This window comes from Pristis pectinata, chromosome 15, assembly GCF_009764475.1.
Source record: "Pristis pectinata isolate sPriPec2 chromosome 15, sPriPec2.1.pri, whole genome shotgun sequence".
NCBI lineage: Eukaryota > Metazoa > Chordata > Chondrichthyes > Rhinopristiformes > Pristidae > Pristis > Pristis pectinata.
In genome coordinates, this window is record NC_067419.1 from 33,762,082 (window position 1) to 33,787,515 (window position 25,434).

Genomic DNA, 25,434 nt, shown 5'->3' on the forward strand with positions numbered 1-25,434 from the left:
TCTTCATGTGGTATCAAATGCCAGAAGAAGGAAGAAGAAGGAAGGGTGTTAATTGCCTGCTCCAATCACTAGATCCCACAAACACAAGCAATCAAGATTAGTGGAATGCATAGAAATATCTCTGGGTATCAAGAGAAAAAAGTTCCCAAGTTTTGGGACATGCACAGAGAAGAGCATGTGAAATACTGAGGATTAGAGATCTGTCCACTGGACGCACAATAAATGCATTGAACTCCACTTCTGAAAGTTGGTTCCATTGACTTTGGTGTGTGGGACAGGGAAAGTGGTGCCATGAGATCCAAAGGTAATACAATGGAATACCCTTGTATTGTGATTATCACCCATAATCACAATATAAGGGTAATCCATAAATATTGTGGTTATGGGATCCAATGAGTTTCTTCATGATTTGGTTAACTTGTTTTTAATTATCTGAAAACACTCTTGGCAGAATTGTGAGGTCATTGAACTTCTTCCATACTGCATAGGAATCTATGATATTATGAGTTGACCCTTACAGCCACTTCTATCCCCTTCTACTTAAAATATCTACTTTGTGGTTCTCTGAGAATAACCTCACTTTTTGTTAACTCTGGATATTTGTTCCTTATGAGAATCATGGAAGCACTGAGATAAGGCTCACCCATCCTGACAAGTCCCGACCCAACAAGTATTTTCTGCCTTGCAGTGAGATTATGTCTGGCCGATGGTCTAACTCCATACACCTCCGCTTATGTCCTATATCCTTAATACTTTTGGTTAACAGTGTATCACAATCTCAGATTTAAATTGAACAGGTGAAGTAATTATTTATTTGCAGAAGCGAGGCACCAGCTTCTATCACCATGGGCAGAGATTCTTCCTAAATTCACCCCTGAAAAGTTCTGTTTTTCTTTAAACTGGCTCAGCACTTTAACTGCATGAAGCTCATTAAGTATAGAAGTTCTGTCCTCATTAGTTGACCCCAGAGTTTCTAGATGTTTCTCCAGAATTGATCAAATAAGTGCCACTCTGCTGCATTTACGCTATTAATGGGCTCACAAAAGAATTTGCAGGCTGCTATTTTTAACCCTTTGGGATGGCTAACATTTATCCAAACATTGGCAATACTTTCATAAAGCTGATTATTTAATCATCAACTTTTACTTTGCGAGGTCCAGTTTACTTGTGTCTGAGCTTGTTATCTGTTGTCCTTCTCATCAATACAAATGTGACTGTACCTCAAACATATCTTCCCATCAATACAATTGTGACTGTACCTCAAACATATCTTCCCATCAATACAATTGTGACTGTACTTCAAACATATCTTATGGTTCTGAAATGCTGTAAAAATTGTGAAAGACACTGTGTATCATTTCTTTCTATCACCCAGATATTAATAATCGTGGCACAGTGGTGCAGCAGTTAGCATAACGCTATTACAGTGCCAGCGACCTGGGTCAATTCCTGCCGGTGCCTGTAGAGAGTTTGTATGTTCTCCCCCTGAGTCTGCGTGGGTTTCCTCTGGGTGCACCAGTTTCCTCTCACATTCCAAAGTCGTACGGGTTAGGAGTTGTGGGCATGCTATGTTGGCACCGGAAGCATGGCGACACTTGCGGGCTGCCCCCAGCACATTCTCAGTAACGCAGAAAGACACATTTCACTGTGTGTTTTGATGTTCATGTGACTAATAAATAAATATCTTAAAAATATCTTAAAATTTTACTCAGTATAGTATTTCATTAATCCAAATCTATTGCTAATCCATTTGGTGATTCGTTCAAAGTTGCAATAGTTTGTCTTTCCATTCCTGTTATCATTTTACTGCTAGATTCACATTGTCACCCCTCCTGCAGTTTGCCATGCTGCCTGTTTCTTGCAAGTAATCTCCAGCTACTATTTCTTTCTCATCTTGTTATTTCTCACCATAGTGTGATAGGATATGCTTCCCTTTCAAACATATAACATTGGCCATGCTCATGCTGCAGCTTATCATCAGCAGTGATTCAATGGTTTATTTGTTGGTTAGAATCATACTTTTAAAGTACATTTTTTCCAGTAATGTCAACATGTAGACTATGTTGATCCCACAGATTATTATAGACCTTGTAAACCTGATCTTCATCTTTTCACCAACAATGATTCACTAATCAATTTCAACTCCTGTGTTCTTTTATCACAGGTAGTTCATCCTTTGCCTTCAAACAAACACAGGTGAGTGAAAAGAATCAATAGTAATAATGAGAAATCATGGGAAGATACAGGTAGGTAGTGAGAAACAAAGTGGCAAGTGAAATCAGGAAATTGCATTGAACTACTAATAGATGCTTGACATGTTGCAAAAATACCTGCGACATTCATAAAATCTATAATAAAATGGAGAAGCTTGTCAAAGATATTGAGATTGTTATCATGATGAGTACAATACTATATATATATATATGTGTGTGTGTGTGTGTGTGTGTGTGTGTGTGTGTGTGTGTGTGTGTTCATGTTTGTGTGTGTGTTCTACAAACAAATCTTAGATTTAAAGACCAAGCAACCATTTTCCTTTATCAAGCTGGATTGCCCAGAAGATTTGTTGCTATTATAAATTTCTATATTCTCGTAGCTCATCTGTTTTGATACTCAAACAATAAATTATGCTTTCATTATTTCATGTATCTACTTAAAGTTTGTGTAGATCAACACAGGATTTGAACAGCAGTTTGTTGTTTACTGAACTGTTAAATCAGAAAGCAAATGGCTGCTGCAATATTGCAATATGCACACCAAATATCTTTTTTATGGGTGTTCCTTTTTATATTTTATGTTCTTTCATCTAAAGTAATGTCAATTTAATTTGAACATATAAAAAGTGTAGTTACCATAATTTTTAATTTTATATATATTTTTTAAAAACTGGCAGCTTGATCTCAGTTTTGTTACGAAAGGGCTTTGAGTTTGGACTCATCAGCAGTTTTCACTAAAATGACAACATAACTTTAGTGCCACTATAATTACTATTGTGAAAAATAAATGTCATATTGGTGCAGCTGTAGCTGTTTTGGTACATTAGCCTTAATCTCAAAATAATTTAAAGAATAAAATAAAAGTAAAATCCCAGTTTCAGCATATTATTTGTACCCGACGAGTTATTCAGTAATTTGGGTAAAATATGTAACATAACAATAATTTAATTTTAATTGGGACACAGTTTCTGTGCATATTAAACTTTGTAAAATGACAGTGGCAAATTGTCACAGTTTCAGACAATTTTATGCTTAATTTTTTTAAATTAGTGACTTTACACGATTTATTTTTTACTTCTTGTCTGTTACTACTGGGATTTGAGGAAATGGGAGGTTGCTAACACCATTTAATTAAATCAAATTAACAAGTGGATAATTATGGGTTGTTGTATACTTGATTTTATATATACTTGGGACACCCAAGGCTTCCTCCTGGAAGCATGCCTTCAGAAAAAAAACTATCTAACTGAAACTTCATTGATAATTAACTATAAAGATTCAGAAAATAGGAAGCAATCCATTTAGAGTAGATAGCCAAGAGGAAGATTTTTGTATTGGTGCAGATATGACAACCTCAGACCTTTTCCTACAATGTAGTATCTGTGATTCTACAAAAAACTCAGAATCTTCTGGAGCTGACTATTCCTCCTTGTACCATAAGTGTGATCACAGTCTGACACAATTAATCAAATTAATGACAGTAACCTCATTAATGTGAAAATATATTACAGAATCTTGGAATTGCAATTATCACAAACAAAAGTGAATGCAAGTTAAATTTTGACTGGATTATAGAAGGAGAATCTTCTGCTAATCTTTATTCACTCAATAACTCCAGACTACTACAGCAAGAATAATTACAGATTCATTAAGCACAGAAACAGACCCTTTGGCCCACCATGTCCGTGCTGACTATTGTACTTATCTATACAACTCTCATTCACCCACATTTGATCTGTAGCCTTCTCCACTTTGGTGATTCAAGTGCTTGTCTGAATGCTTCTGAAATGTGAGCGTACCTGCTTCCACTACCTCCTCAGGTTTCCAGATTCGAACCATGCTCTGTGTGAAAAATTTCTACCTCAGTCTTTTCTAAATCTCCTACTTCTTGCCTCATACCTATGGCCTCTTGTCCTAGACACCCCCACCATGGGAAAAAAGAATCTTACTAAGTGCCCTATCTAAGTCCCTCTGTCAGTATACATCTATCAGGTCACTCGTCAGTCTCTTCCACTCCAGGGTAAACAAACACGGCCCATCCAATCTCTCTTTATAACTGAAATGCTCCATTCCTGGAAATATCCTGCTGAAACTTCTCTGTTCCCTCTCCAGTGCAATCACATCCTTCCAACGGTGTTGCAACCAGAACTGCACAAAATATCTCAATAAATGTAAGTACCAGATTGCTCCTTATATATGCACATAGTTATTTGTGCATATACAACCACGTTAATGAGGCAATCTCCCCTGATCCCATGTACTTATGGCGTGAGAGGTCAGGAGTGAAGGCCATTGGTATTCACTCACTGCATTTGCTAGGAAGTGGAACTGAAGACTTTCTGCCCTTACTCTGTAAGTGTTTAGTTTTAAAACAAAATATCGAGTTTGGCATGCTTTAAATAGGTATCTGTGTCAACATCCTATCCTGCAGTTGTTGAGAAACAGTTTCACTCCTCAGAAAAATATTAACTGTGATGACAGTTGTTTATCTTTAAGCACTGGATTGTCTTTGTCACATTCTCTCATTGGAAAGCCAATAACAATGCCATGATTGTTATTAGGTTCCAACTCATTGAATGCTAATGTTTCTTAATACCTTTCTTTGCATATTATGAGGCACTTACCACATTCTGCATCTCATTACAGCTAGCAAAATGTTAGGATCCCAAGAGTCATTTAATACTGAAAGCAAATAACATGTAGTCAGTATAACTGCAAGTTGGAATCAAGTCCTTAATTGGTTATTTTCATGATGAATCCCAATACATCACGAAGGAAAGTAACATCACTTTACTCTAATCAGATGGTCTTCCTTTGAACATCTTGTGCATTGTTTTACATGATTATTAGGCAATGTTTCTATCTGAGTTATAATGGTGTCTAACTATTCATTAGAATTCAATTTCTATTCCCACAGATCTAACAATAATTGAAAGACCTGCTCCTGAATGGAATGAGCGGATAAAATTGCTCTCAGAGACAGGAGATGTAAAGTACATCACATTTAACATGACTTCCACATGAAGTATTGAGACTGAACTCTGAAACACAGTCTCAAAAGTTTGAGGGATGAAATCCACTGTTCAAACTGCTGGTTTACTAGAAAATGGCCAAAGGTATCCGAAAGGGTAGTGTGGTGCCTGGCCCATCTTATCACAGTGGGCTTCTGCCAAGGCAACTGATTATCTATTGTGCCAAGTGGGTTGATCATTTCAGTATAAAGATTATGGTTACAAATCTGAGAGTTAGCATCAATGAGGTGCATGTTGAAAGTAAGCTCCAGGGCACATCACAGCATGTGAAATACTTCCATCACAGATCCCTTTGAAAGTAATGGCATTTGCCTTTGAACAGGGTTAGAGGGCTTCTGTTTGTACTTTGGCTGCTGTGCTCAGACCCATGCAGCATGAGTATTCCGGCATTTTTCCTTCGTTCCCAACTAATGAAGGGAAATCACAAGACACAGCCAATAGCACAAAGCCAGTGGCAAATTACTTTGAATGAGGAAAAATTTAAATTAAATCTCAAGAAAACAAACCAGATTTATGGGTAAACTTCTACAATGAGTGTAGTTGCTGGACTCATTAATTGCTCAGCTATCTTCTTCAGGAAGACCAGCCTTAGTGGAAGTTCCTTCAGTTCAGATGAGATGAGAAAACAACACATCTGAAGAAGAAACTATGGAAAGTGAATCAGATGTAATTTCCACTAGCAGGACTGTTCACATCATACCCTTGGGAGTTTTTCCTGACCACGGATCCCACAATCAACATTCACTAAGTAAACTGATACTGTTGTGTCCATCCATGGAAGAATCCACAACCCAAAAGATCAAGCTCTGCACTGAAGTGCTAAAATTGGGTGGATGCTTCCTGCAGCCATTGAAAATTACACCAGAAGATGGAGAATGTCCTTGTGTTATGGCATAGATTAGACATTCAGCAGAACAGGTGCAAGGTCTATTCCTGGCCACATTCCAGTGAGCAGCGTATTCAAATAGGAGAATAGATGATTACATTTTCATGGATATGAGCTGAAATGTTCAAATCTGTATCGGGATCGTTTTAGTATAATACAAGTCATACCCACCATAATGTTAAAACTAAAGCTACTTTTAACAATTAGAGATTAGCACAACACAGCTCATAAAACATTTGTATTTAAAAGATAAGGTTCTCAATACCACAAAATTAATACAAATTGGCCAATATTTAAGAAGTCTTCTGTATCCATGGCATCTCTGAGGATACATCATTGAAAAGCCAAGAAAATGGGAAAAAAGAACTGAGAAAAGCAACAGTTGATGAGTTAGCAAACCAAACATAAATGTTGAATTAACAATTATTCAGGATCCCCACAAAGAACGATTAAAAGGGAATTCTCCCAAAACATCCCAAAATCAGTTTGCTATCACCTCAATGATATTTCTTTGCATGAGTGGAATAAATAAATAGCATGAAATGGGAAAAAATGATATTAAATAATAAAAAAAGGCTTGTATTTATATAGTGCCTTTCAGCTATTTTCCAGAATGTCCCATAGCACTACAGCCAACATGATATATTTTCTTAATTACAATGCAGGAAATATAGCACCCAAATTGCATGGAGAAAAGGTCCCACAACAATGAATGTGATTAAGGGATAAAGGTATCAGGCAGTTCTTCAATATGGTACCATGTCTTTTTATCATCCACCCGAGAGAACAGATGGGCCTCAGTTTAACACTTGATCTAAAATATAGTGCATCGAACAGTGCAACATTCCCTTAGCACTCCACTGTCAGCATAGACCTTTGTTTTTAGATCTTCCAAGTGGGGTTTAGGGCCTTCTAACTCAGATGAAAGTGCTCTTGGTAGAGCCATAGCTGATGCTGAAATGGAACACCACAGGCCAGAGATTCTGATTGCTTGTGGCAATTGCTTAACACTGAATGGGTACAAAGGGATCATATATTTGAGAAGAACGTGGTAACAAGAAATTAGCATGTTTATTTCTCCAGTTTGCATTTGGGAACTAAAGTTGAAGATTAATCTATTAAGAATCTTACGTAATGATCTGTGCTTTGACTTAACTAAACTTGGACAATGACAATCACATGAATTTAGAAAATTGGCAAAACTGTGATACAGAAAGTAAACATGTATTTCTAAATCAAATCACAAGGGTGGATGCCCATAAACCTTAGCAAAGTGTTGTGAGTAGAGCACAATGAAGGAAACATAGGAAAATAATTCATTGAAAGAATTTATTTACTAATGATAGGTCACCAAAGTACAGACTAGTGAGCCTTATATCAGGGGAAGGAAATTAATGGAAAAAATTCTTATGGACATGACATACAGTATATTCAATTGGAAAGGCAGGGACTGATTAGGGGGAATCAGCATGGTTTTGTGCAGGGGAAATCCTGTCTCACAGGACATTGTTAGAAGATTAAAACACATGGAATCTGAGGCATGTTGGCAAACTAGATCCAAAATTGGCTTGGTGATAGGAGGCAGAAGTTACTGGTGGAGAGCTATTTTTTTGATGGGAAGTCTGTAACCAGTGCTGTATCATGGGGATCAATGCTAGGACCTTTGTTGTCTGTATAATGTATAAATGACTTGGATAAGCATGTAAGTAGTCTGATTAGTAAGTTTGTTGATGACACAAAAATTGGTGGAGTCACAGATAGTGAAGTAGACTGTCTAAGGATATAGATCAGCTGAAAATTGGGCAGAGTGGTGGCAGATGGAATTTAATCCCGTATGAGGTAATGCAGCTTGGGACATCAAATACTGGCAAGACATTTACAGTTAATGGCAGGAGTGTTCGGAGTGTTGATGTACAGAGAGACCTTAGCATGCAAGTTCATTGTTCCCTGAAAATGGTGATACAGGTGGATAGGATAGTAAGAGGCATCTAGTATGCTTGCTTTCAAAGCGTGAGGCAGTGAGTATAAAAACTGGGACATCATGTTGCAGCTGTATGAGACATTGCTTAGGCTGCACTTGGAGTATTGTATACAGTTCTGGTCGCCACACTACAGGAAGGATGTGGCAGCATTTGAAAGAGTGTAGAAGAGATTCACCAGGATTTTGCCTGTTATGGAAGGCTTTTGTAGCAAGGAGAGATTGCTTAGGCTAGCTTTGTTCTCTCTGGAACACAGGGAGCTGAGGGGTTACCTTGTAGAAGTTTATAAGATTATGAGGAGCATAGATAAGGTAGACGGTCAGAATCTTTTTCTCAGGGGAGGGGAGTCTAAAACTAGAGGGCACAGATTCAAGGTGAGAGGGGATAAATTTAGAGGAGATCTGAGGGGCAAGTTTTTCAAAGAGAGGGTGGTGGTTATATGGAATGAGCTGCCAGAGGAAGAGGCAGAGGTAGATAAATTTACAAATTTTAAAAGGCATTTGGACAGGTATGATAGAAAAGGAGGGATATGAGCTTAGTGCAGGCCAGTGGGATTAGCATAGATAGGCATCATGGTTGGTATGGATGAGTTGGGATGGAGGGCCCTTTTCTTTGCTGAACAGAATTATGACTCTGTGACATGCTCACAGAATCTGTACTTGTTGCTCTTAGATTTCCCCAACATGACACCAAAGAAATAATTTTATGAGTTACACAAGTTTCGCAAGTGTGCTTGGGCCATGCCATTCCCAAAGTGCGTATTCATCATATTTCAACTTTGCTGCAAGTAGTGCTTTATTTGAATCTTTATGCTAATGTAAATGTCATTTCCTGCCTTCAGCAATAACTGGATTCTTTAAGAAGTGAGACTAAGTATGATTCTGGATTTCAAAGTAACCTAAAATAATTTTTAAAAAGTGCTTCACATCTATGAAGTTACTTTGAAATAGAAAGCTATCACAGAAGAGAATATAGCTTTATTGTTCAGGAATCCATAATTTGGAACAAAACCTAGTTATGTCAGTGTCCTACTTGAGCTGTACCACCCTGTATGATTCAATGATGGATCCCGAGGTTTCCTCTGCCTTCTCTGCCCAACTCCATATATAAAGATCACATTCACAGACATATCCTGGGAAATCTGCAAGTTATAACATCTGTGACCCTCAGCAAAATGCATGCTTGCAGAGAGCTGATGTGAATGCTGCTGGGGGACTTAAAGGAACCCCTCCAATTTTTGTTAGAGAATTAAATTTAGGGTCCACTTGTTGCATTGGGATCAAAGAAGGGAGGGGGACACTTTTGTTCAGGCTTTCACTGGGTTTTCCTGCTGCCACCATTGCACAGTTTTCTCCTTCAAGGTGGTGCTCACACTTTGTGGTGAGCCTAACTTACACGGATTTACAGTAGAAATTGTCCCACCTGAGCTAGCAGACCAGCTAATGCCAGGGATTTGCCGAAGATAATTTTGCTCCACCCAACTCAAGCTGGTGGAGTGTGGTCCTTTGGTAAATCTGGGATCATCGGGACTTTTCCAAGAAAGAATTGATTTGGAAGAACGTTTACAAGCCTGTGCTTTTTGTTTCAAAGCAAACCATCATTACCATCTAAAGATTGCAAAAGATCATAAAGACCATCATCTGGTAACCAAGAAATTTCAACCATCTCTCTCAATTTGGGCTTTCTGCCAGCCACACCACTTAACTGAAATTATTTAGACTTCCACTCACAATATGACTCTAATGCCAATTACAAAGTGATTATGATCCCTTGCAACTCCTTGGAAATGTGATATCATTTTTTTGTCCTTTTAAATTTTCACCCTCCCCTAATCTCCTACAGATATTGATTTTTGCTACAAAGTGATTCCAAGGTGGTCCCAAAGTAGCCAATCATCTTCAAAGGGACTATTATTAATGTGTGAACATGGACAGTGATCAATGATGGTTATTGACAAATGGTATAACAGCTGTCTCCAAACTTGTTTTCAATCCATGAACACTGAGCACAGATCCAATGGCAGTCAATGATTGGCTATGAGGAACAGAAGCAATGACTGATGTTTCTCTTTTCTAATTGCTGAAGGTAATTGTGGTGCTGAATTTAGCATAGATGAAGGACTGAACCTGGTGAGTTCCAACTACACTTGGCTTAGTATCACTGCAAAAGCTGCTCGTTTGTCACGAAATTCATCATCTCTAATGTATTGGGTTATTTCTACATCCTTTATCATATTTGTCTGCAGTAAACACAATTGAATTTCATTATGTGATCAGCTTTGTAAAACTGCAAGTCTGTCTTTCTCACTTTGATCTGTTTATAAACATTAAAAAATGCCAGAGACATCACAACTCATTTGTAACTTTGTCAGTTTCTCGATAAGCACTGTATCCACAAAGTACCTGGTATGTGTCCTCGATTTTCTTAATTACTATTTTGAAATTCCTTCTGTGGTGTTAACACAGTTCCTGAGTAAACATCCAGGTTGTTCCCAGATTATAAAACCATTATAAAGGAATAAAGCAATCAATCTTCCTGAAAACAATCCTGAATAAACTAGAAAAAAGGTAGTGAACATACAATCCTCCTTCAGAAGTTCTGGGTTACAGACAGTTCATAACCGTTACTTTTCTGTGACCTTGGTTCATACATTACAAAACATTGAATCTTTGTTGTCAATCTTTATCTGTGTTTCCACATGTACAATAGATAACCATCCAGATTCATTAAGCATATGCCATTGACATAAATTCTACCTGAATAGTTCCAATTCAGCTGAGCTCACCCAATAACTGATTGTTGACATGAAAATCATGGCTGATTAATTTGAAAACCTGTAACTCCAGTAGTGCAGAACATCACTGAACTAATACAATGCATAGCATAGCGATCCATCCTCACATAAGTTTCTCATTTGAAATGGGTCCTTCTGGCATTGAGATTAAAAGAGATTACATTTTAATTTAACCACCCTCATTGTTTGGAAACTGTCAGAGGTAGTGACATTAACTCTAATGCTTTGTTGCACCAAATTTCAAACTGACTCATTGCAACATTCCCTTGAATTTGCTGGCTGCCATTGAACTTCACTCTTTTACTTTGGGTGGCCAGTAATGTATTTAGGACTCAGACAATTTTATGTCATTTGAGATTGACAGCCAACCTTGATTGGGGCACTGATTGAGAGGTATAGGGAACTGTGAGCTGCTAGGCTGAGATAGCTTTTAAGGGAAAAGGATTTAAAACATGACAATGATAGACGTAGATGAGAAAAGATGGGAGGAAGCTTAAGTGCAACATCTATGCTGGCATCAATCTTCCTAATGTTGCACTAACAGAAAACTTAAACTTGACAATAACTTAACTAACTTAAACTTGACAATAAACTTAAACTTGAAACTGTGAGAAGTAACATATATCACCAGATATGGCTTGAATGGACCTTGACATCAGGAATATGAAAGTGAGGATGATCTGGTACCCATAGGATGCTAACTAGAACGGAGAATGCTGGACGCATTCAGAAGTTCAAGGAGCATTTGCGGGGAGAGTCAACTTTTGGTAAAGGAACCTTCATCAGAACTAGAAAAGTCCAAAGACAAGCATGTTTTATGTTGCAGAGAGAGGGAAGGGCAGGGAGAACCAAAGAGATGAATGTGAGAGGGTGCAAACTAAAGTTGTCAAGGTCACAGTCACTTTAAAAACTGCCATTGGGTGATAGAAAAGGAAAATTAAATAAATTGAAATAGAAAGGTATCTCCACATCCACAGAGAGATAAGGAATTAAAAGTGAAAAGAGGGTACCTGAAACTATTGATTTTAATATTAAGTACTGACAGATGTAATGTATCTGACAAAAGATAAGGTATTGACATTGAGCTTCATTGGAACAATATAGGAGGACACAGGGAGTGGGAAGGGATGTGTTCTGCAAAGGAGTCACCCTTCTGTGCTTTGTTCCTCTAAATCAGAGGAGATGACATTGTGAGCCCTGAATACAATGCACTAAATTGGAAAAAGTGCAAGTGAATCTCTGTGTTTAAAATGGCGTGTTTGGGTCTCTGGATGGTAGAAAGAAAAGAGGTAAAAGGGTAAGTGTTGCATCCTCTAAAGTTCCATGGGAAAGAATTGGAATGGTTAGTGAAGATCACAGATGGAACAGCCCCTTTGGAATGATGAAAGGGAATGAAGGGAAAAATGTGCCTGAAAGTGGAATCTCATTGGATGGGAATGAAAATTATTGGAGAAGTGGAGGTTGGTGGGTTAGGATGTGAGGATAAGGGGAAGCCTGTCCTTGTTTTAGCTGGGAGGAAAGGGGACGAGAGCAGAAATGTGGAAAATAAGAGGCAACATGGTCACTAGTGAGAGAGAAAGCCATGGTGAAGTAAAAAGGTAGACATCTTAAAGGCACGAGTGTGGAAAATATCATGAAAGCAAATGCAACACAAATGGAAAAACTGGGAAAATGGAAGTAAGTCCCTCCAGGAAACAGGGTAGAAGGATGTTCAGTTGAGATAACTCTGAGAGTAAGTGGTTTATAATGGACATTTGTAACTATTCCATCCCTTCAGATGAAGCTACCAATGTCAGGAAGGGGTTAGAAAGAGTCAGATATGGACTATATGAAGACGAGAGGAGCTTGGAAAAAGGCAGATGAAGTAATGCATTTCTTGAGTTGGATCATCTGCTCCAGTTACTGCATCTGCACCCACACGTCATCCATGAAGATGAGTGTTGGGCCTAGACAATAGGCTTTGGAAGGCAGTTTTGGTTGCAGCAAGCTATTTGAGGATGGAAGGAAGGATTGGTGTTGAGTGTGAGCTGTGTGCAGCGCAAGCTCTAAGTTTGTAGCATGGTGTCCAACAGTCAAATTTGGAATATAGATAAATTGCGGTTGGCCTTTTAAATAATATTTGTTCGAGCCTTCAGCATTAGCAAAAGTTGGTTTATCTGAGCATGAACAGTACCTGATGTTATATAAATAAATGCAGTAGAAAATCTCACTGGAGATGCATTTCAGGCATGATACTACTGTTAATGTTACTTGGGTGAGCCGGTTGCTTGAAAGTAGCTTTCAGGAACAAGAAAACACCACACCAAAATGGCCATGTGGAATCATTGACTGTGCATATGCTCCAATAAATTAGCATAAAATTGCTCTTGGCTGCATTAATTCTGGTTTTATTTGCATAATACCTGTTCTTCTGAGGTTAGATGGACTAAAGAATCTCACTGTTAGGCTTCAAGAATCTTTTTATGCCATGTTCTCCCGATCAGTTAACAGCTTCCAACTCTGGACAGATCTTACTCATGGCACAAATACCAGGAAACCCAGTTACTTAATTTTCGTATGTCTGCCCAGTTTCAGTAGATACATTCTGTCATTTCTATAAACTCCAATTAAAAATTATCATCAGACCTCCTTTATTTTATGAGGACACTTCATTATCAGCAGTGGCTCAGTGGGTAGCGCTCTTAACTCTGAATCCAAAGATTATGAGTTCAAGTCCCACTCCAACAACTTAAATGCAAAAAATAAGTTCCATTGTAGCAACAATTGAGTGCTATATTGTCAGTGATGCCACTGGTCAGATGATCTGCCAGTTAAGACCCTACCTGTTCAGTTGTCAGAAATTAAATATCCCATACCTCCATTTTGATGAGGCAAGGGGTATCTCCCTGGTGCTTTGGTCAATATTTTATCCCTTATTCAACATCGCTAATTAACAAATTAATTGGCCTTGATCACATTTCTATTTGTGAGAGTTTGCTTGTGTAAACTGCCAATTATATTTCCTAAAATCCAACATTGACAAAACCTCAAGATGCTCCACTGACAGTAATCTTTTTCGGGACAACATAAATGCAAGTCTTGCTATACTTTCAGGGTTTCCTCTTGCTAAAGATATTGCTTCTCAGCAGCCAACATTACCAAAGCACAGCATCCTTACATTTGCTTGCAGCTGACTAGGTTTGTCTTGGGTCTCACTTAATATAAAAGTCCTTAGCTTGACACAATACAGGTACATTATTCAAGTACTAAGTATTGACTTATGTAGCTCAGTGGGATAACTTAGGCCTGACATGATTTGCAGTTTCTTAGAAATGCTAACAAACTGCCAGCATGGTGTAAACTGGAATTTATAAGTTCTTTATTTCTTCAAAGAAGTTTAAGCAAACATTGATATGCAGTTCAGTAATCAGGAGACTTCCAAAAATATATTTGTTATTGATTTGCATGATACAAAGCTACACTGTCTCTTCCCAGCATAATATCAGAGCCAGGGCTGTAATGAAAATACTTAAAATCATAACAATATTAATTAAAAGAAACACAAAAGTCCAGAAGTGTATAAAATAGCAGCAACAATGAATGACTACTTACACTGTGGATGGGGACTGTCTTTAATCAATCTATATTTACTTTACTGTACAGAAGAGCCACAGGAGTTGAAATTGGAAAGTGTTTGAAATCAGTCATGGTCTTGCTGTTGCACAGAGCAGAAGTCAGAAGAGTGCTCCAAATTTGACTTCTTTAGTCAAGTTTCCAGTTTGCTGGTGACGAGTTAACCATTTGTGATGGGTGCATGAGGGAGAGAGAGAGTCTTGAACATACCAACAAGGTCAGATGAAGTAAGCTGGGAGGAAGCTCGGGTGATGCACAAACCCTGTTAAAGGCCAGTTGGGCAAATGGTCTGCTTCTATGCTGTATATGTTACTTAGCTCCAATCATGTCAGTGCTGATAGGTACATTGAGGCAGGGTGTAGGTTGGCAGCAGATGATCAGCAACCAGAGTTGCTTTAAGGAACCAGGGAGAGCACTCGTACTCCATTCAACTGCAATAAAAATGAACTTTCTCAATAGCCTCAGCCCTATCTTTTCAGCGACCACTAATTGCCTCTTCAAGACCTGGAAGGAGTAACTGAAATTTACATAGTGCACGCAAACATTGTCCTAGCAAGCCGGGATGGAAGTGGACCCTTTATTCTTGAAATACCTCGCATGGATCATTTTAGGTGCCTCTCATGGACAAGTAATCAGTAGCCCAAAACATCTGTATAATTTGAGTACACATCTGTCTACTTCTAAATTGATTGTCATGTTGCCTGCTTCCTGGCTGTTTTCAAAAACTGTGTTGAATTTAGCATCATAGTTACACAGTAGAGAAGCAGGTTCTTTGGCCCAACTCTTCTGTATTGACCAAGGTGTCTTCCTGAGTAGTCCCATTTGCCCGCACTTGGTCCATATTCTTCTAAACCTTTCCTATCCATGTACCTGTCTGAATGTCTTTTCTTTAAAGGTTGTAATAGTACCCACTTATACCACTTCCTCTGGCAGTTCATTCCACGTACTCATCACCCTCTGTGAAATACTTGCCTCTCAGTTCTCCTTTAAATCTTTCCCCTCTTACCTTAAGCTTATGACATCTAGCTTTAGACCCTCTTACCATGTGAAAAAGACTGTGGCAATCTATCTTATCTATGCCCCTCATGATTTTGTAAACTTCTATAAAATCACCCCTCAGACTCCTGTGCTTCAGGGAAAACAGTCCCAGCCTATTCAGTTATTTACCATTACACCTAAGAAAATAATATTTAAATTTGTTAAAATGAAAGCCATGGGCAGAAAATTAACAGCAACAATAGCTAATGGTGGATTGCAGACTGAGCAATAACAAAATATTGATGCTGAGTTATTGTGTAAAGATATGATAATCTCAGTATTTGGTCAAGTTCCAAACAATCTTTTCTTCAGAACTAGGATAAAGGAATTCTGAGTAATTCCTGGTAGCCTACTCTATTTGTGAAACTGGTGACATGTTGCCCCTGCTTCAGGGATTTGTTGCAAGGAAATTGGATCTCAGGTTACATAAAAATAACACACAAGTGATTAGAAGTTTGCAGACTTGAAGGGTGGCAGACACATTGGAAGTGCCTAGTCATGATGCATCATGAGGTATGGGACAGGTGTGATGAACTGTTTCCTGCTGATCAGTTTCATAATTTCAGAAGAACAGATATTTACTTTATTTTTTTTTACTGTTGTGACATGCTGGACAGCACAGTGGTGCAGCTAGTAGAGCATTGCCTCACAGTGCCAGAGACCTGGATTCAGTCTTGACCTTGGGTGCTGTCTGTGTGGAGTTTTGCATGTTTGTCCTCTTACTGTGTATTTCTCTCCATAAATGCTGCCTGACCTGCTGAGTTCCTCCAGCATTTTGTGGGTTCTCTTGCCACCTGGGTTCCCTCTGGTTTCTTCCCACATGTCAAAGATGTGCAGGCTGGTAGATTAATTGGCCACTGTAAATTGCCCCACTACTGTACGTGGTAGAATCTGGGGGAGTTGATGAGAACGGGGGGGGGGCAATAAAAAATGGGATTAAGGTAGCATTAGTATAAGTGGGTGTCTGATGATCAGTGTAGAATTTGTGGGCTGAAGGGCCTTATCCCTGATACATAGAACAGTGCTGCACAGGAACAGGATGGCCCACAATGCCTGCACGTGATCCACATCCCTTCATTCCCTGCATGTTCACGTGCCTATCCAAAAGTCTCCCGAATGCCACCATCACATCTACCTCCGCCACCACCACCCCCGGCAGCATGCTCCAGGCACCCACCTCCCTGCATGCAAAAAACTTGTCCCGCACATTCCCCTCAAACCTTCCCCCTCTCACCCCAAAGCTATGCCCTCTGGCATTCAACATCTCCACCTGGGATAAAGACTCCAGTTGCCTATCCTTTCTACGCCTCTCACAACTTCATAAACCTCCACCAGGTTCCCCCTCAGCCTCCAACGCTGTAGTATGAAAGGCCAGGGGTCAGACGACAGTGACAACACTACTGACCCCCATGGTCGGATGATAGCATCGCCTATCAGGTCGGAAGCTATACCACTGTCAATCAGGGGTCCGGCTCGGCCCCATCAGGTAAACACCTTTGTCTTGCTGGACCACTCGGATTGGTCTGTGCGAGCACCTTTGTTCCTGGGCACATCTACTATTGGCCTGTTTAAAACACCTTTGTCCTTGCTGGGCTACCCAGCCCCCCAGCAGCATAAAAATGCTGCGTGTTTGGTTTTTCTTTCTCTTTCTGTCTCTGAGGATGTTGAGGTAAGCTGTGCACTACTTCAGGGCAGTTAGTTAAGGACTCCCGAGACCAAAGAGCCAATGTTTGTCCAGAATCAGGGTGTCCAAACATTGTATTGTTTATTCCTTGATCATTTGTACCCAGTTATTTTGTGTGTGTGTGTGTGTGTGTGTGTGTGTGTGTGTGTGTGTGTGTGTGTGTGTGTGTGTGTGTGTGTGTGTGTGTGTGTGTGTGTGTGTGCACCTCACCCTCTGTACCGATTTTCCTCCACATTCGTGATCTCCTGCTTGAGAGTGTGTGAGTGTGCATCTGTTCCCATTCATTCTGTCCCCGCGTTTGTCTTTGTTAATAAACCATTTTTAAATTACAAAGACTGTGTGTCCAGACCTTTATCTTTAAGATACCAAAAGAAACTTTCTCACAACAAACACTCCAGAGAAAACAATCCAAATTTGTCCAACCTCTCCCCACAGCCAACACCCTCCAATCCAGGCAGCATCCTGGTAACTCTCCCCTGAAGCCCCTCCAGAGTCTCCACATCCCTCCTACAGTGAGGCAACCAGAACTGCACGCAACACTTCAAGTGCGGCCCAGCCAAAGTCCCATACAACTGCAACATGACTTCCCAACTCCCACACTGTGCCCCTAGTGAAGGCAAGCATGCCACATACCTTCCTCACCAACCCATCCACATGCATTGACACCAAGATCCCTTTGTACATTAACGCTGTTAAGATCCTGCCATTAACTGCATACTTCCCCCTTACATTTGACCTCCCAAAGTGCAACCTCTCACACTTGCCCAGATTAAACTCCATCTGCCATTTCGCCACCCATAACTGTAACTCATCTACATCCAGCTGTGTCATCAGTTGTTTCACAGTACAATAGTGCATGCAATGTTCAAGTCGAACAACTGAGGTCAAGAAGAAAATGCGCAAGGTTCCTTATCAATATTTGCGGTTATTTATTGCCTTCTTGTTATATCAAGATTACAGCAAAGAGAAAACAAAAATCAAAACACCCAAAATCCATTCAGATTTCCACAACACATCAGGATTCCAATGGTCCTGTATATTGGGCTGGAATGGATCTAACCACGTTTTAATGTTCAACATTCATTCAGTACAGCCACACTAAAAATTGTGAAGCACTTTATAATTGAACATCCAAAAATGACCACAGTAGTTATTAACCGGGATGCAAATTAACCTTGGATCTTGATCAAGATGAAGGAATGCTGGGGAAATTGAAACTGAAGATTTTTCTTTTGAGAAAGTGAACCAACCTTGACTGCAGTAACAGTGAGGGCACCACAACTAGTTATAGGGTCATAGGGTCAGAAAGTCTTAGAGCAAGAAAACAGGCCCTTCAGCCCAACTCGTCCATGCCAACTATGTTGCCTAGTGAGCTAGTCCCATCTGCCCGTGTCTAGCCCATAGCCCCCTAAACCTCTCCTATCCATGTACTTATCTGGATGGCTTTTAAATGTTGCTAATGTGCCCACCTCAACCACTATTTCTGGCAGCTCATTCCAAATGCACACCACCCTTTGCATGAAGAAGTTGCCTCTGATGTCCCTTTTAAATCTTTCGCCTCTGATCTTAAACCTCTGCCCTTTTGTTTTTAGCATCTCCTCCCTGGGAAAAAGACCATGTGCTTTCACCCTGTTTATGCCCTTCATGATCTTACTTAGCTCTATCAGGTCACCTCTTAATCTCCTATATTCCAGGGAATAAAATCCTAGTCTATGCAATCTCTCCTTGCAACTCAGGTCCCCAAGTCCAGGAGACATCCTGGCAAATCTTTTTTGCACTCTTTCTAGTTTAGTAATATCTTTCCTATAACAGGGCGCCCAAAACTGTACACAATACTGCAAATGCAGCCTCACCAAAGTCTTATCTACAACATAACTTCCCAACTCCCATACTCAATGCCCTGATTGATGAAGGCCAGCGTGCCAAATGCTTTCTTCACTACCCTATCTACCTGTAACACCATTTTCAGTGATCTATGCATTTGCACTCCTATGTCCCTCTGTTCCATAATATTCCCCAGCGCCCTACCATTCACTATGAAAGTCCTACCCTGGTTTAATCTCCCAAAATGCAATACCTCACATTTATCTGGATTGAAAGCCATTTGCCAATCCTCAGCTCACATAGCTAGCTGATCAAGATCCCCCTGTAATTTTTCATAACCTTCTACACTAACTATCATACCACCTATTTTAGTATCATCCACAAACTTACCAACCATGTCTTGTACATTCACATCCAAATCATTTATATAAATTACAAACAACAAAGGTGCCAGCACTGACCCCTGTGGCACACCGCTGGACACAGGCCTCCAGCCTGAGAAATAACCCTTGATGTCCTACCACTGAGCCATTATGAATCCAATCCGCTATCTCCTCCTGGATCCTATGCGATGTAACCTTCCAGACTAACCTGCCATGAGGGACCTTGTCAAAGGCCTTGCTAAAGTCCATATAGACAGTTGAGGGACAGTTGAGGAACAGTGGAAGACTTTCAAAGAGATTTTTCACGGTGCTCAACAGAAGTATATTCCAGTTAAAAGCAAGGACAGTAAGGGTGGGGAGAGCCAGCCTTGGATAACTAAGGAAATAAGAGAAGGCATCAAGCTAAAAGCTCATGCATACAAAGTCATCAAGAGTAGTGGGAAACAGGAAGATTGGGAAAACTTTAAAAAGCAACAAAGAACCACTAAGCAAGCAATAAGGACGGGAAGATAGATTATGAAAGTAAACTTGCACAAAATATAAAAACAGATAGTAAAAGATTTTATAATAATATAAAGCAGAAAAGGGTGATTAAAGTGAACCTAGGTCCCTTGGAAGATGAGAAGGGGGAATTAATATTGGGTAATATGGAAATGGCCGAGGCTTCAAACAACTATTTTGTGTCAGCCTTCACAGTGGAGGACACATCTGGCATGCCAAAAAGAGATGTTATGGATGCGATGGGAGGTGAGGACCTCGATACAATCGCTGTCACTGAAGAGGTAGTAATGAGCAAACTAGTGGGCCTAAAGATAAACAAGTCCCCTGGTCCTGATGGGATGCATCCCAGGGTAATGAAAGAAATGGTGGAAGTTATAGTTGAGGTGTTTGTGATAATTTACCAAAGATCTTTGGACTCTGGACAGATTCTGGCAGATTGGAAGACAGCGAATGAGACGCTACTGTTTAAAAAAGGATGTTGGCAAAAGGCATGTAACTATAGGCCAGTTAGCTTAACATCTGTAGTCAGGAAAATGCTTGAAGCTATCATTAAGGAAGAAATAGCGAGACATCTGGATAGAAATGGTTCCATCAGGCAGACACAGCATGGATTCAGGAAGGGCAGGACCTGTTTGACAAACTTATTGGAGTTCTTTGAGAATATAATGAGTGCAGTGGATAGAGGGGAACAGGTGGATGTTGGATACTTGGATTTCCAGAAGGCCTTCGATAAGGTGCCGCATAAAAGACATCCATAATATAAGGATGCATGGAGTTGGGGGTAATGTATTAGCCTGGATAGAGGATTGGTTAACCAGTAGAGGGCAGAGTTAGGATAAATGGGTGTTTCTCTGGTTGGCAATCAGTGAGCGGGGTGCCGCAGGGGTTGGTGCTGGGCCCACAACTGTTCATGATATACATTAACGATTTGGAAGAGGGGAAAGAGTGTAACGTATCTAAGTTTGCCGATGACACTAAATTGAGTGGAAAAGCAAATGGTGCAGAGGATGCGGAGTGTATGCAGAGAGACATAGATCGGTTAAGTGAGTGGGAAAGGGTCTGACAGATGGAGTACAATGTTGTTAAATGTGAGGTCATTCACTTTGGAAGGAAAAATAGAAGATCAGGTTATTATTTAAATGGTGGAAGATTGCAGCATGCTGTTATGCAGAGAGACTTGGGAGTGCTTGTGCATGATTCGCAAAAGGTTGGTTTGCAGGTGCAACAAATTATCAAGAAGGCAAATGGAATGTTGGCCTTCATTCCCAGAGGGATTGAATTTAAGAGCAGGGAGGTTATGCTACAACTGTACAGGGTACTGGTGAGATCGCACCTGGAGTACTGCATGCAGTTTGGATCTCCTCTCTTGAGGAAAGATACAGTGGCTTTGGAGGCAGTGCAAAGGAGGTTCACCAGGTTGATTCCAGAGATGAGGGGGTTAGCCTATGAGGAGAGATTGAGTCGCCTGGGACTATACTCACTGGAATTCAGAACATAGAAACATATAAAATTATGAAAGGGATAGGTAAGGTAGAGGCAGGAAGGTTGTTTCCACTGGTAGATGAGACTAGAACCAGGGGACATAGCCTCAAGATTCGGGGGAATAGATTTAGGATGGAGATGAAGAGAAACTGCTTTTCCCAGAGAGTAGTGAATCTGTGGGATTCTCTGCCAAGGGAAGCAGTAGAGGCTACCTTATTAAATATATTTAAGACACAGTTAGATAGATCTTTGCATGGTAGGGGAATTAAAGATTGTGGGGAAAAGGCAGGAAGATGGATTTGAATCCACGGCTAGATCAGCCATGATCTTATTGAATGGCGGAGCAGGCTCGATGGGCCATATGGCCTCCTGCTGCTCCTATTTCTTATGTTCTTACAACATCCACTGCCCTACTCTCATCTACCCTCTTGGTTACCTCCTCTAAGAACTCTCAGAGATTTGTCAGGCACGACTTTCCATGCACAAAGCCGTGCTGACTGTCCTGAATCAGACCCCATCTCTCCAAATGTTGGTAGATCCTGTCCCTCAGAATCCCCTCCAGCAATTTACCCACCACTGATGTCAGATTCACTGCCCTGTAGTTTCCTGGCTTGTTTTTTCTACCCTTTTTAAACAGTGGTACCAGATTAGCCACTCTCCAGTCCTCTGGAACCTCACCTGTGGTCAGAGATGAAGCAAAAACCTCTGCAAGGGCCTCTGCAATTTCTTCTCTAGCTTCCCACAAAGACTGAGAATGCACCGGATCAGGCCCTGGGGATTTATCCACCTTAATGTACTTTATGGCCTCCAATACCTCCTCCCTGCTAGTTGGTATGTTGTTCAAGACACCACCACTCATTTTCCCCATTTCCTTAACTTCCATCATTTTCTCCACTGTAAAAACTGAAGAGATATATTCATTAAAAATCTCACCCATTTCCTTTGGTTCCACACATAGGCAGTCATGCTGATCATTAAGGGGACCCATTCTCTCCCTAGCCACCTTTTTACTCTTAATATACCTATGGAATCTCTTGTGATTTTGCTTCATCTTGCCTGCCAGATCCTTCTCATATCTGTTTTTTGCCCTCCTAACTTCTCTCTGAAGTGCACTCCTTCATTTTTTGTAGTCATCAAGAGATTCACTAGTTCCCAATTGCTTATGCACAATGTATGCCTCCCTCTATTTCTTACAGAGCCTCAATATCTCTTGTCAGCCAGTGTTCCCTGAACCTGCCAGCCTTGCCCTTCACTCGGTTAGGCAACTGCAAAACCACTCAGGGCCTCAACCCATTGTCGACTGTTTACAGCTACTGAAAAATTTAGTCTTTTTTAACAGTTTAATCGCCAGAACCATTAACTATGTACATACTACTCAGATTACTCTTCTCACAGACAACTATTCTCACAGCCCCATAACATTCTGTGGGACGGAAGGGGGTTGGGGAAAGGGAAATGGAAAGAATTACAATCAGAGTTCATGGTCTATATCAGTAACAATGATATAAGCAAAGAGAGAGTTTGGAAGACCTGCAGGTAAATAATATGAATCTAAGTATGAAATTAATGATCCAAAAATAAACAAACTACTACAGATGCCAAAATCCTGAAAATAAACAACAAATGCTGGAGATTTTCAGTAGCTCAGGCAACATATGGAGGGAGAAATTGAGTTACTATTTGAGGTGTTGAGACTCTGTTCAGCTGGCAACTTGAAATATGAGTCCTGATTTGCTGAGCATTTCAAAATTTTGCTGATTTATTCAGGAAATTAATAAATTGTACTGTAAAAGAAGTCATCTCCAGATTGCTACTGATACCGTACACTACCAAGTATGGACGATAGTGAAACGTAAGACATTATACACAAGGAAGGCCTTTGGGTTCTTGGATTAGTTCAAAGGTAGCTGTCTCAGCAGGACTGGGTTGATTCTGTTGCAGGGGAGATAATTCTGTTGCAGGGGAGATTAATCTCTCTCTTTAACCAATGATGAGTTTACTTGAATTACATAAATGGATATGTTTATAGAAACATTTCAGCCTTACTATCATGATCTTGCTCATTTAAAAGACAACTCAATGTATTGCAACCTTTTTTGACTCAAAATTACTTTGTAAATGTGTGGTGAGGATGGTAGTTTTGGTGAATGGATGTGTCATCCTGCTTTCCAAAGACAGATAAATTCTCCATGAATATGTTTCTATAGCTTTGGAAGATTCGGAAAAGCCACCCAATCAGTTAAAATAGGCAAACATATTAGACCATCAACACTGATGGGTTTTTGTTCAATGTACCTAGTAAGGGAGTCAAAGCAAAATAGTTATCTGATCTCATGTCATTGCTGGCATTGTTCAGATCTTGAAAATGAAGATAAAAATGAAAAGTTGTGTTCATTGAATAATGGCTCAATGAGCTTAATTTTGGTTCTATATTGCTTTTTTCTGTGAGTAAACCCATGCAGATTGAAACAAAAAAAACAGTATACTTTGGTTTCTCTGACTTGAAAGTGGGCTCCCATTTAGATCATTTGGTGAATAAATATCTTAATGTCTTTCATTAAAGAGGGAGTGTCAGGAAATTATAGGTTTTGCCATGGAACCTATTGTTCTCAATCAACATCTGCCAGATGGCCCCAGGCTTGTAGTCAGAAAACCACCTGAAAGTTTCAGGTCTAGTACCCAAGGCAATAAATTATAATTTATGAATTATAACTCACCTGTCAATCATCCATAAAAATACTTGTTCATAAATATAAGTAGCAATTTTATCTATTATAGCAGTAAACCATGAAGAATTGTTCTGAGCTATTTTTTCTTCTCGAGTTATAATTTTCTAAAACAAACAAAATATCTCAAATGGCATGCTTGATTATTCCACTTTGTTCACTATTGTGGAAAAAACATTTACTTTCAATTAAATCATGGATTCCAACAACACTATAAAATACAAATCGGATAATGGAAAGTAATAACACTCTTTCCAAAAATGTACTTTATTGTATTCAGTTGCCTCCCATCAATGTAGGGTTGGGTTAGGAGAGTGTATTGCTTTCCTTTATCCGATTTGTATTTTATGGTGTTAGTTGGAATCTAACTCTCTAAAATCATTATATTAAAAGTGAAATCAGTGTTCTCCAGCACGCTGTAAGTTACCCTGTGATAGCAGAACAGCTTTCAGTTGCTTCATTGAGTACTTGTTACTAGCTAAGTTTTCCATATTCCAGTGATGACATTGGTTCAGGTTACACACCTTGATCATGCCAGTTCACTAATACCACAATAGTACTTATCTTTTGTGCTGGAAAGGGTGCGGAAAAGATTCACAAGAATTTTGCTGTGCTTCATTTATAAGGAGAGACTAGATAGGCTGGAACTTTTTCCTCTGGAGTGCAGGAGGCTGAGGGGTGACCTTGTAGAGGTTTATAAAATCATGAGGGGCATAGATGCGATGAATGGTCACAGTCTTTTTCCCAGGGTAGGGGAGTCTAAAACTAGACGGCAAAGGTTTAAGGTGAGAGGGGCCAGATTTAAAGAGGACCTGAGTGCAAGGGTGATGGATATATGGAATAAGCTGCCAGAGGAAGTAGTAGAAGGGGCTACAATTACAACGATTAAAAAGACATTCAGACAGGTAAGTGGATAGGAAATGTTTAGAGGGATCTGAACCAAATGAAGGCAAATTGGACTAGCTGAGGTAGGCACCTTGGTCGGTATGGATGAAGGGCCTGTTTCTGTACAGTATAATTCTTTGACTCTATGAATTGTCTCCAAATGCCTCTGATGATCAGACACATTCAGAAAAAGTTAGTAGAATTTAATTAGTTATTTTAAAAAAATGAAAGATTAAAAACTGGATTAAACTTTTATAAATTAATTTAAAACACAAATATAAAGTATAATAAAGAGAAAAAAAAAACAAGGAAGTTAACCTTCGCTTTATTTTCTGATGAAGGACATTGACTCCATTCAAATGAATGGGGCCACATTACACCTGCCAGTTACGAGT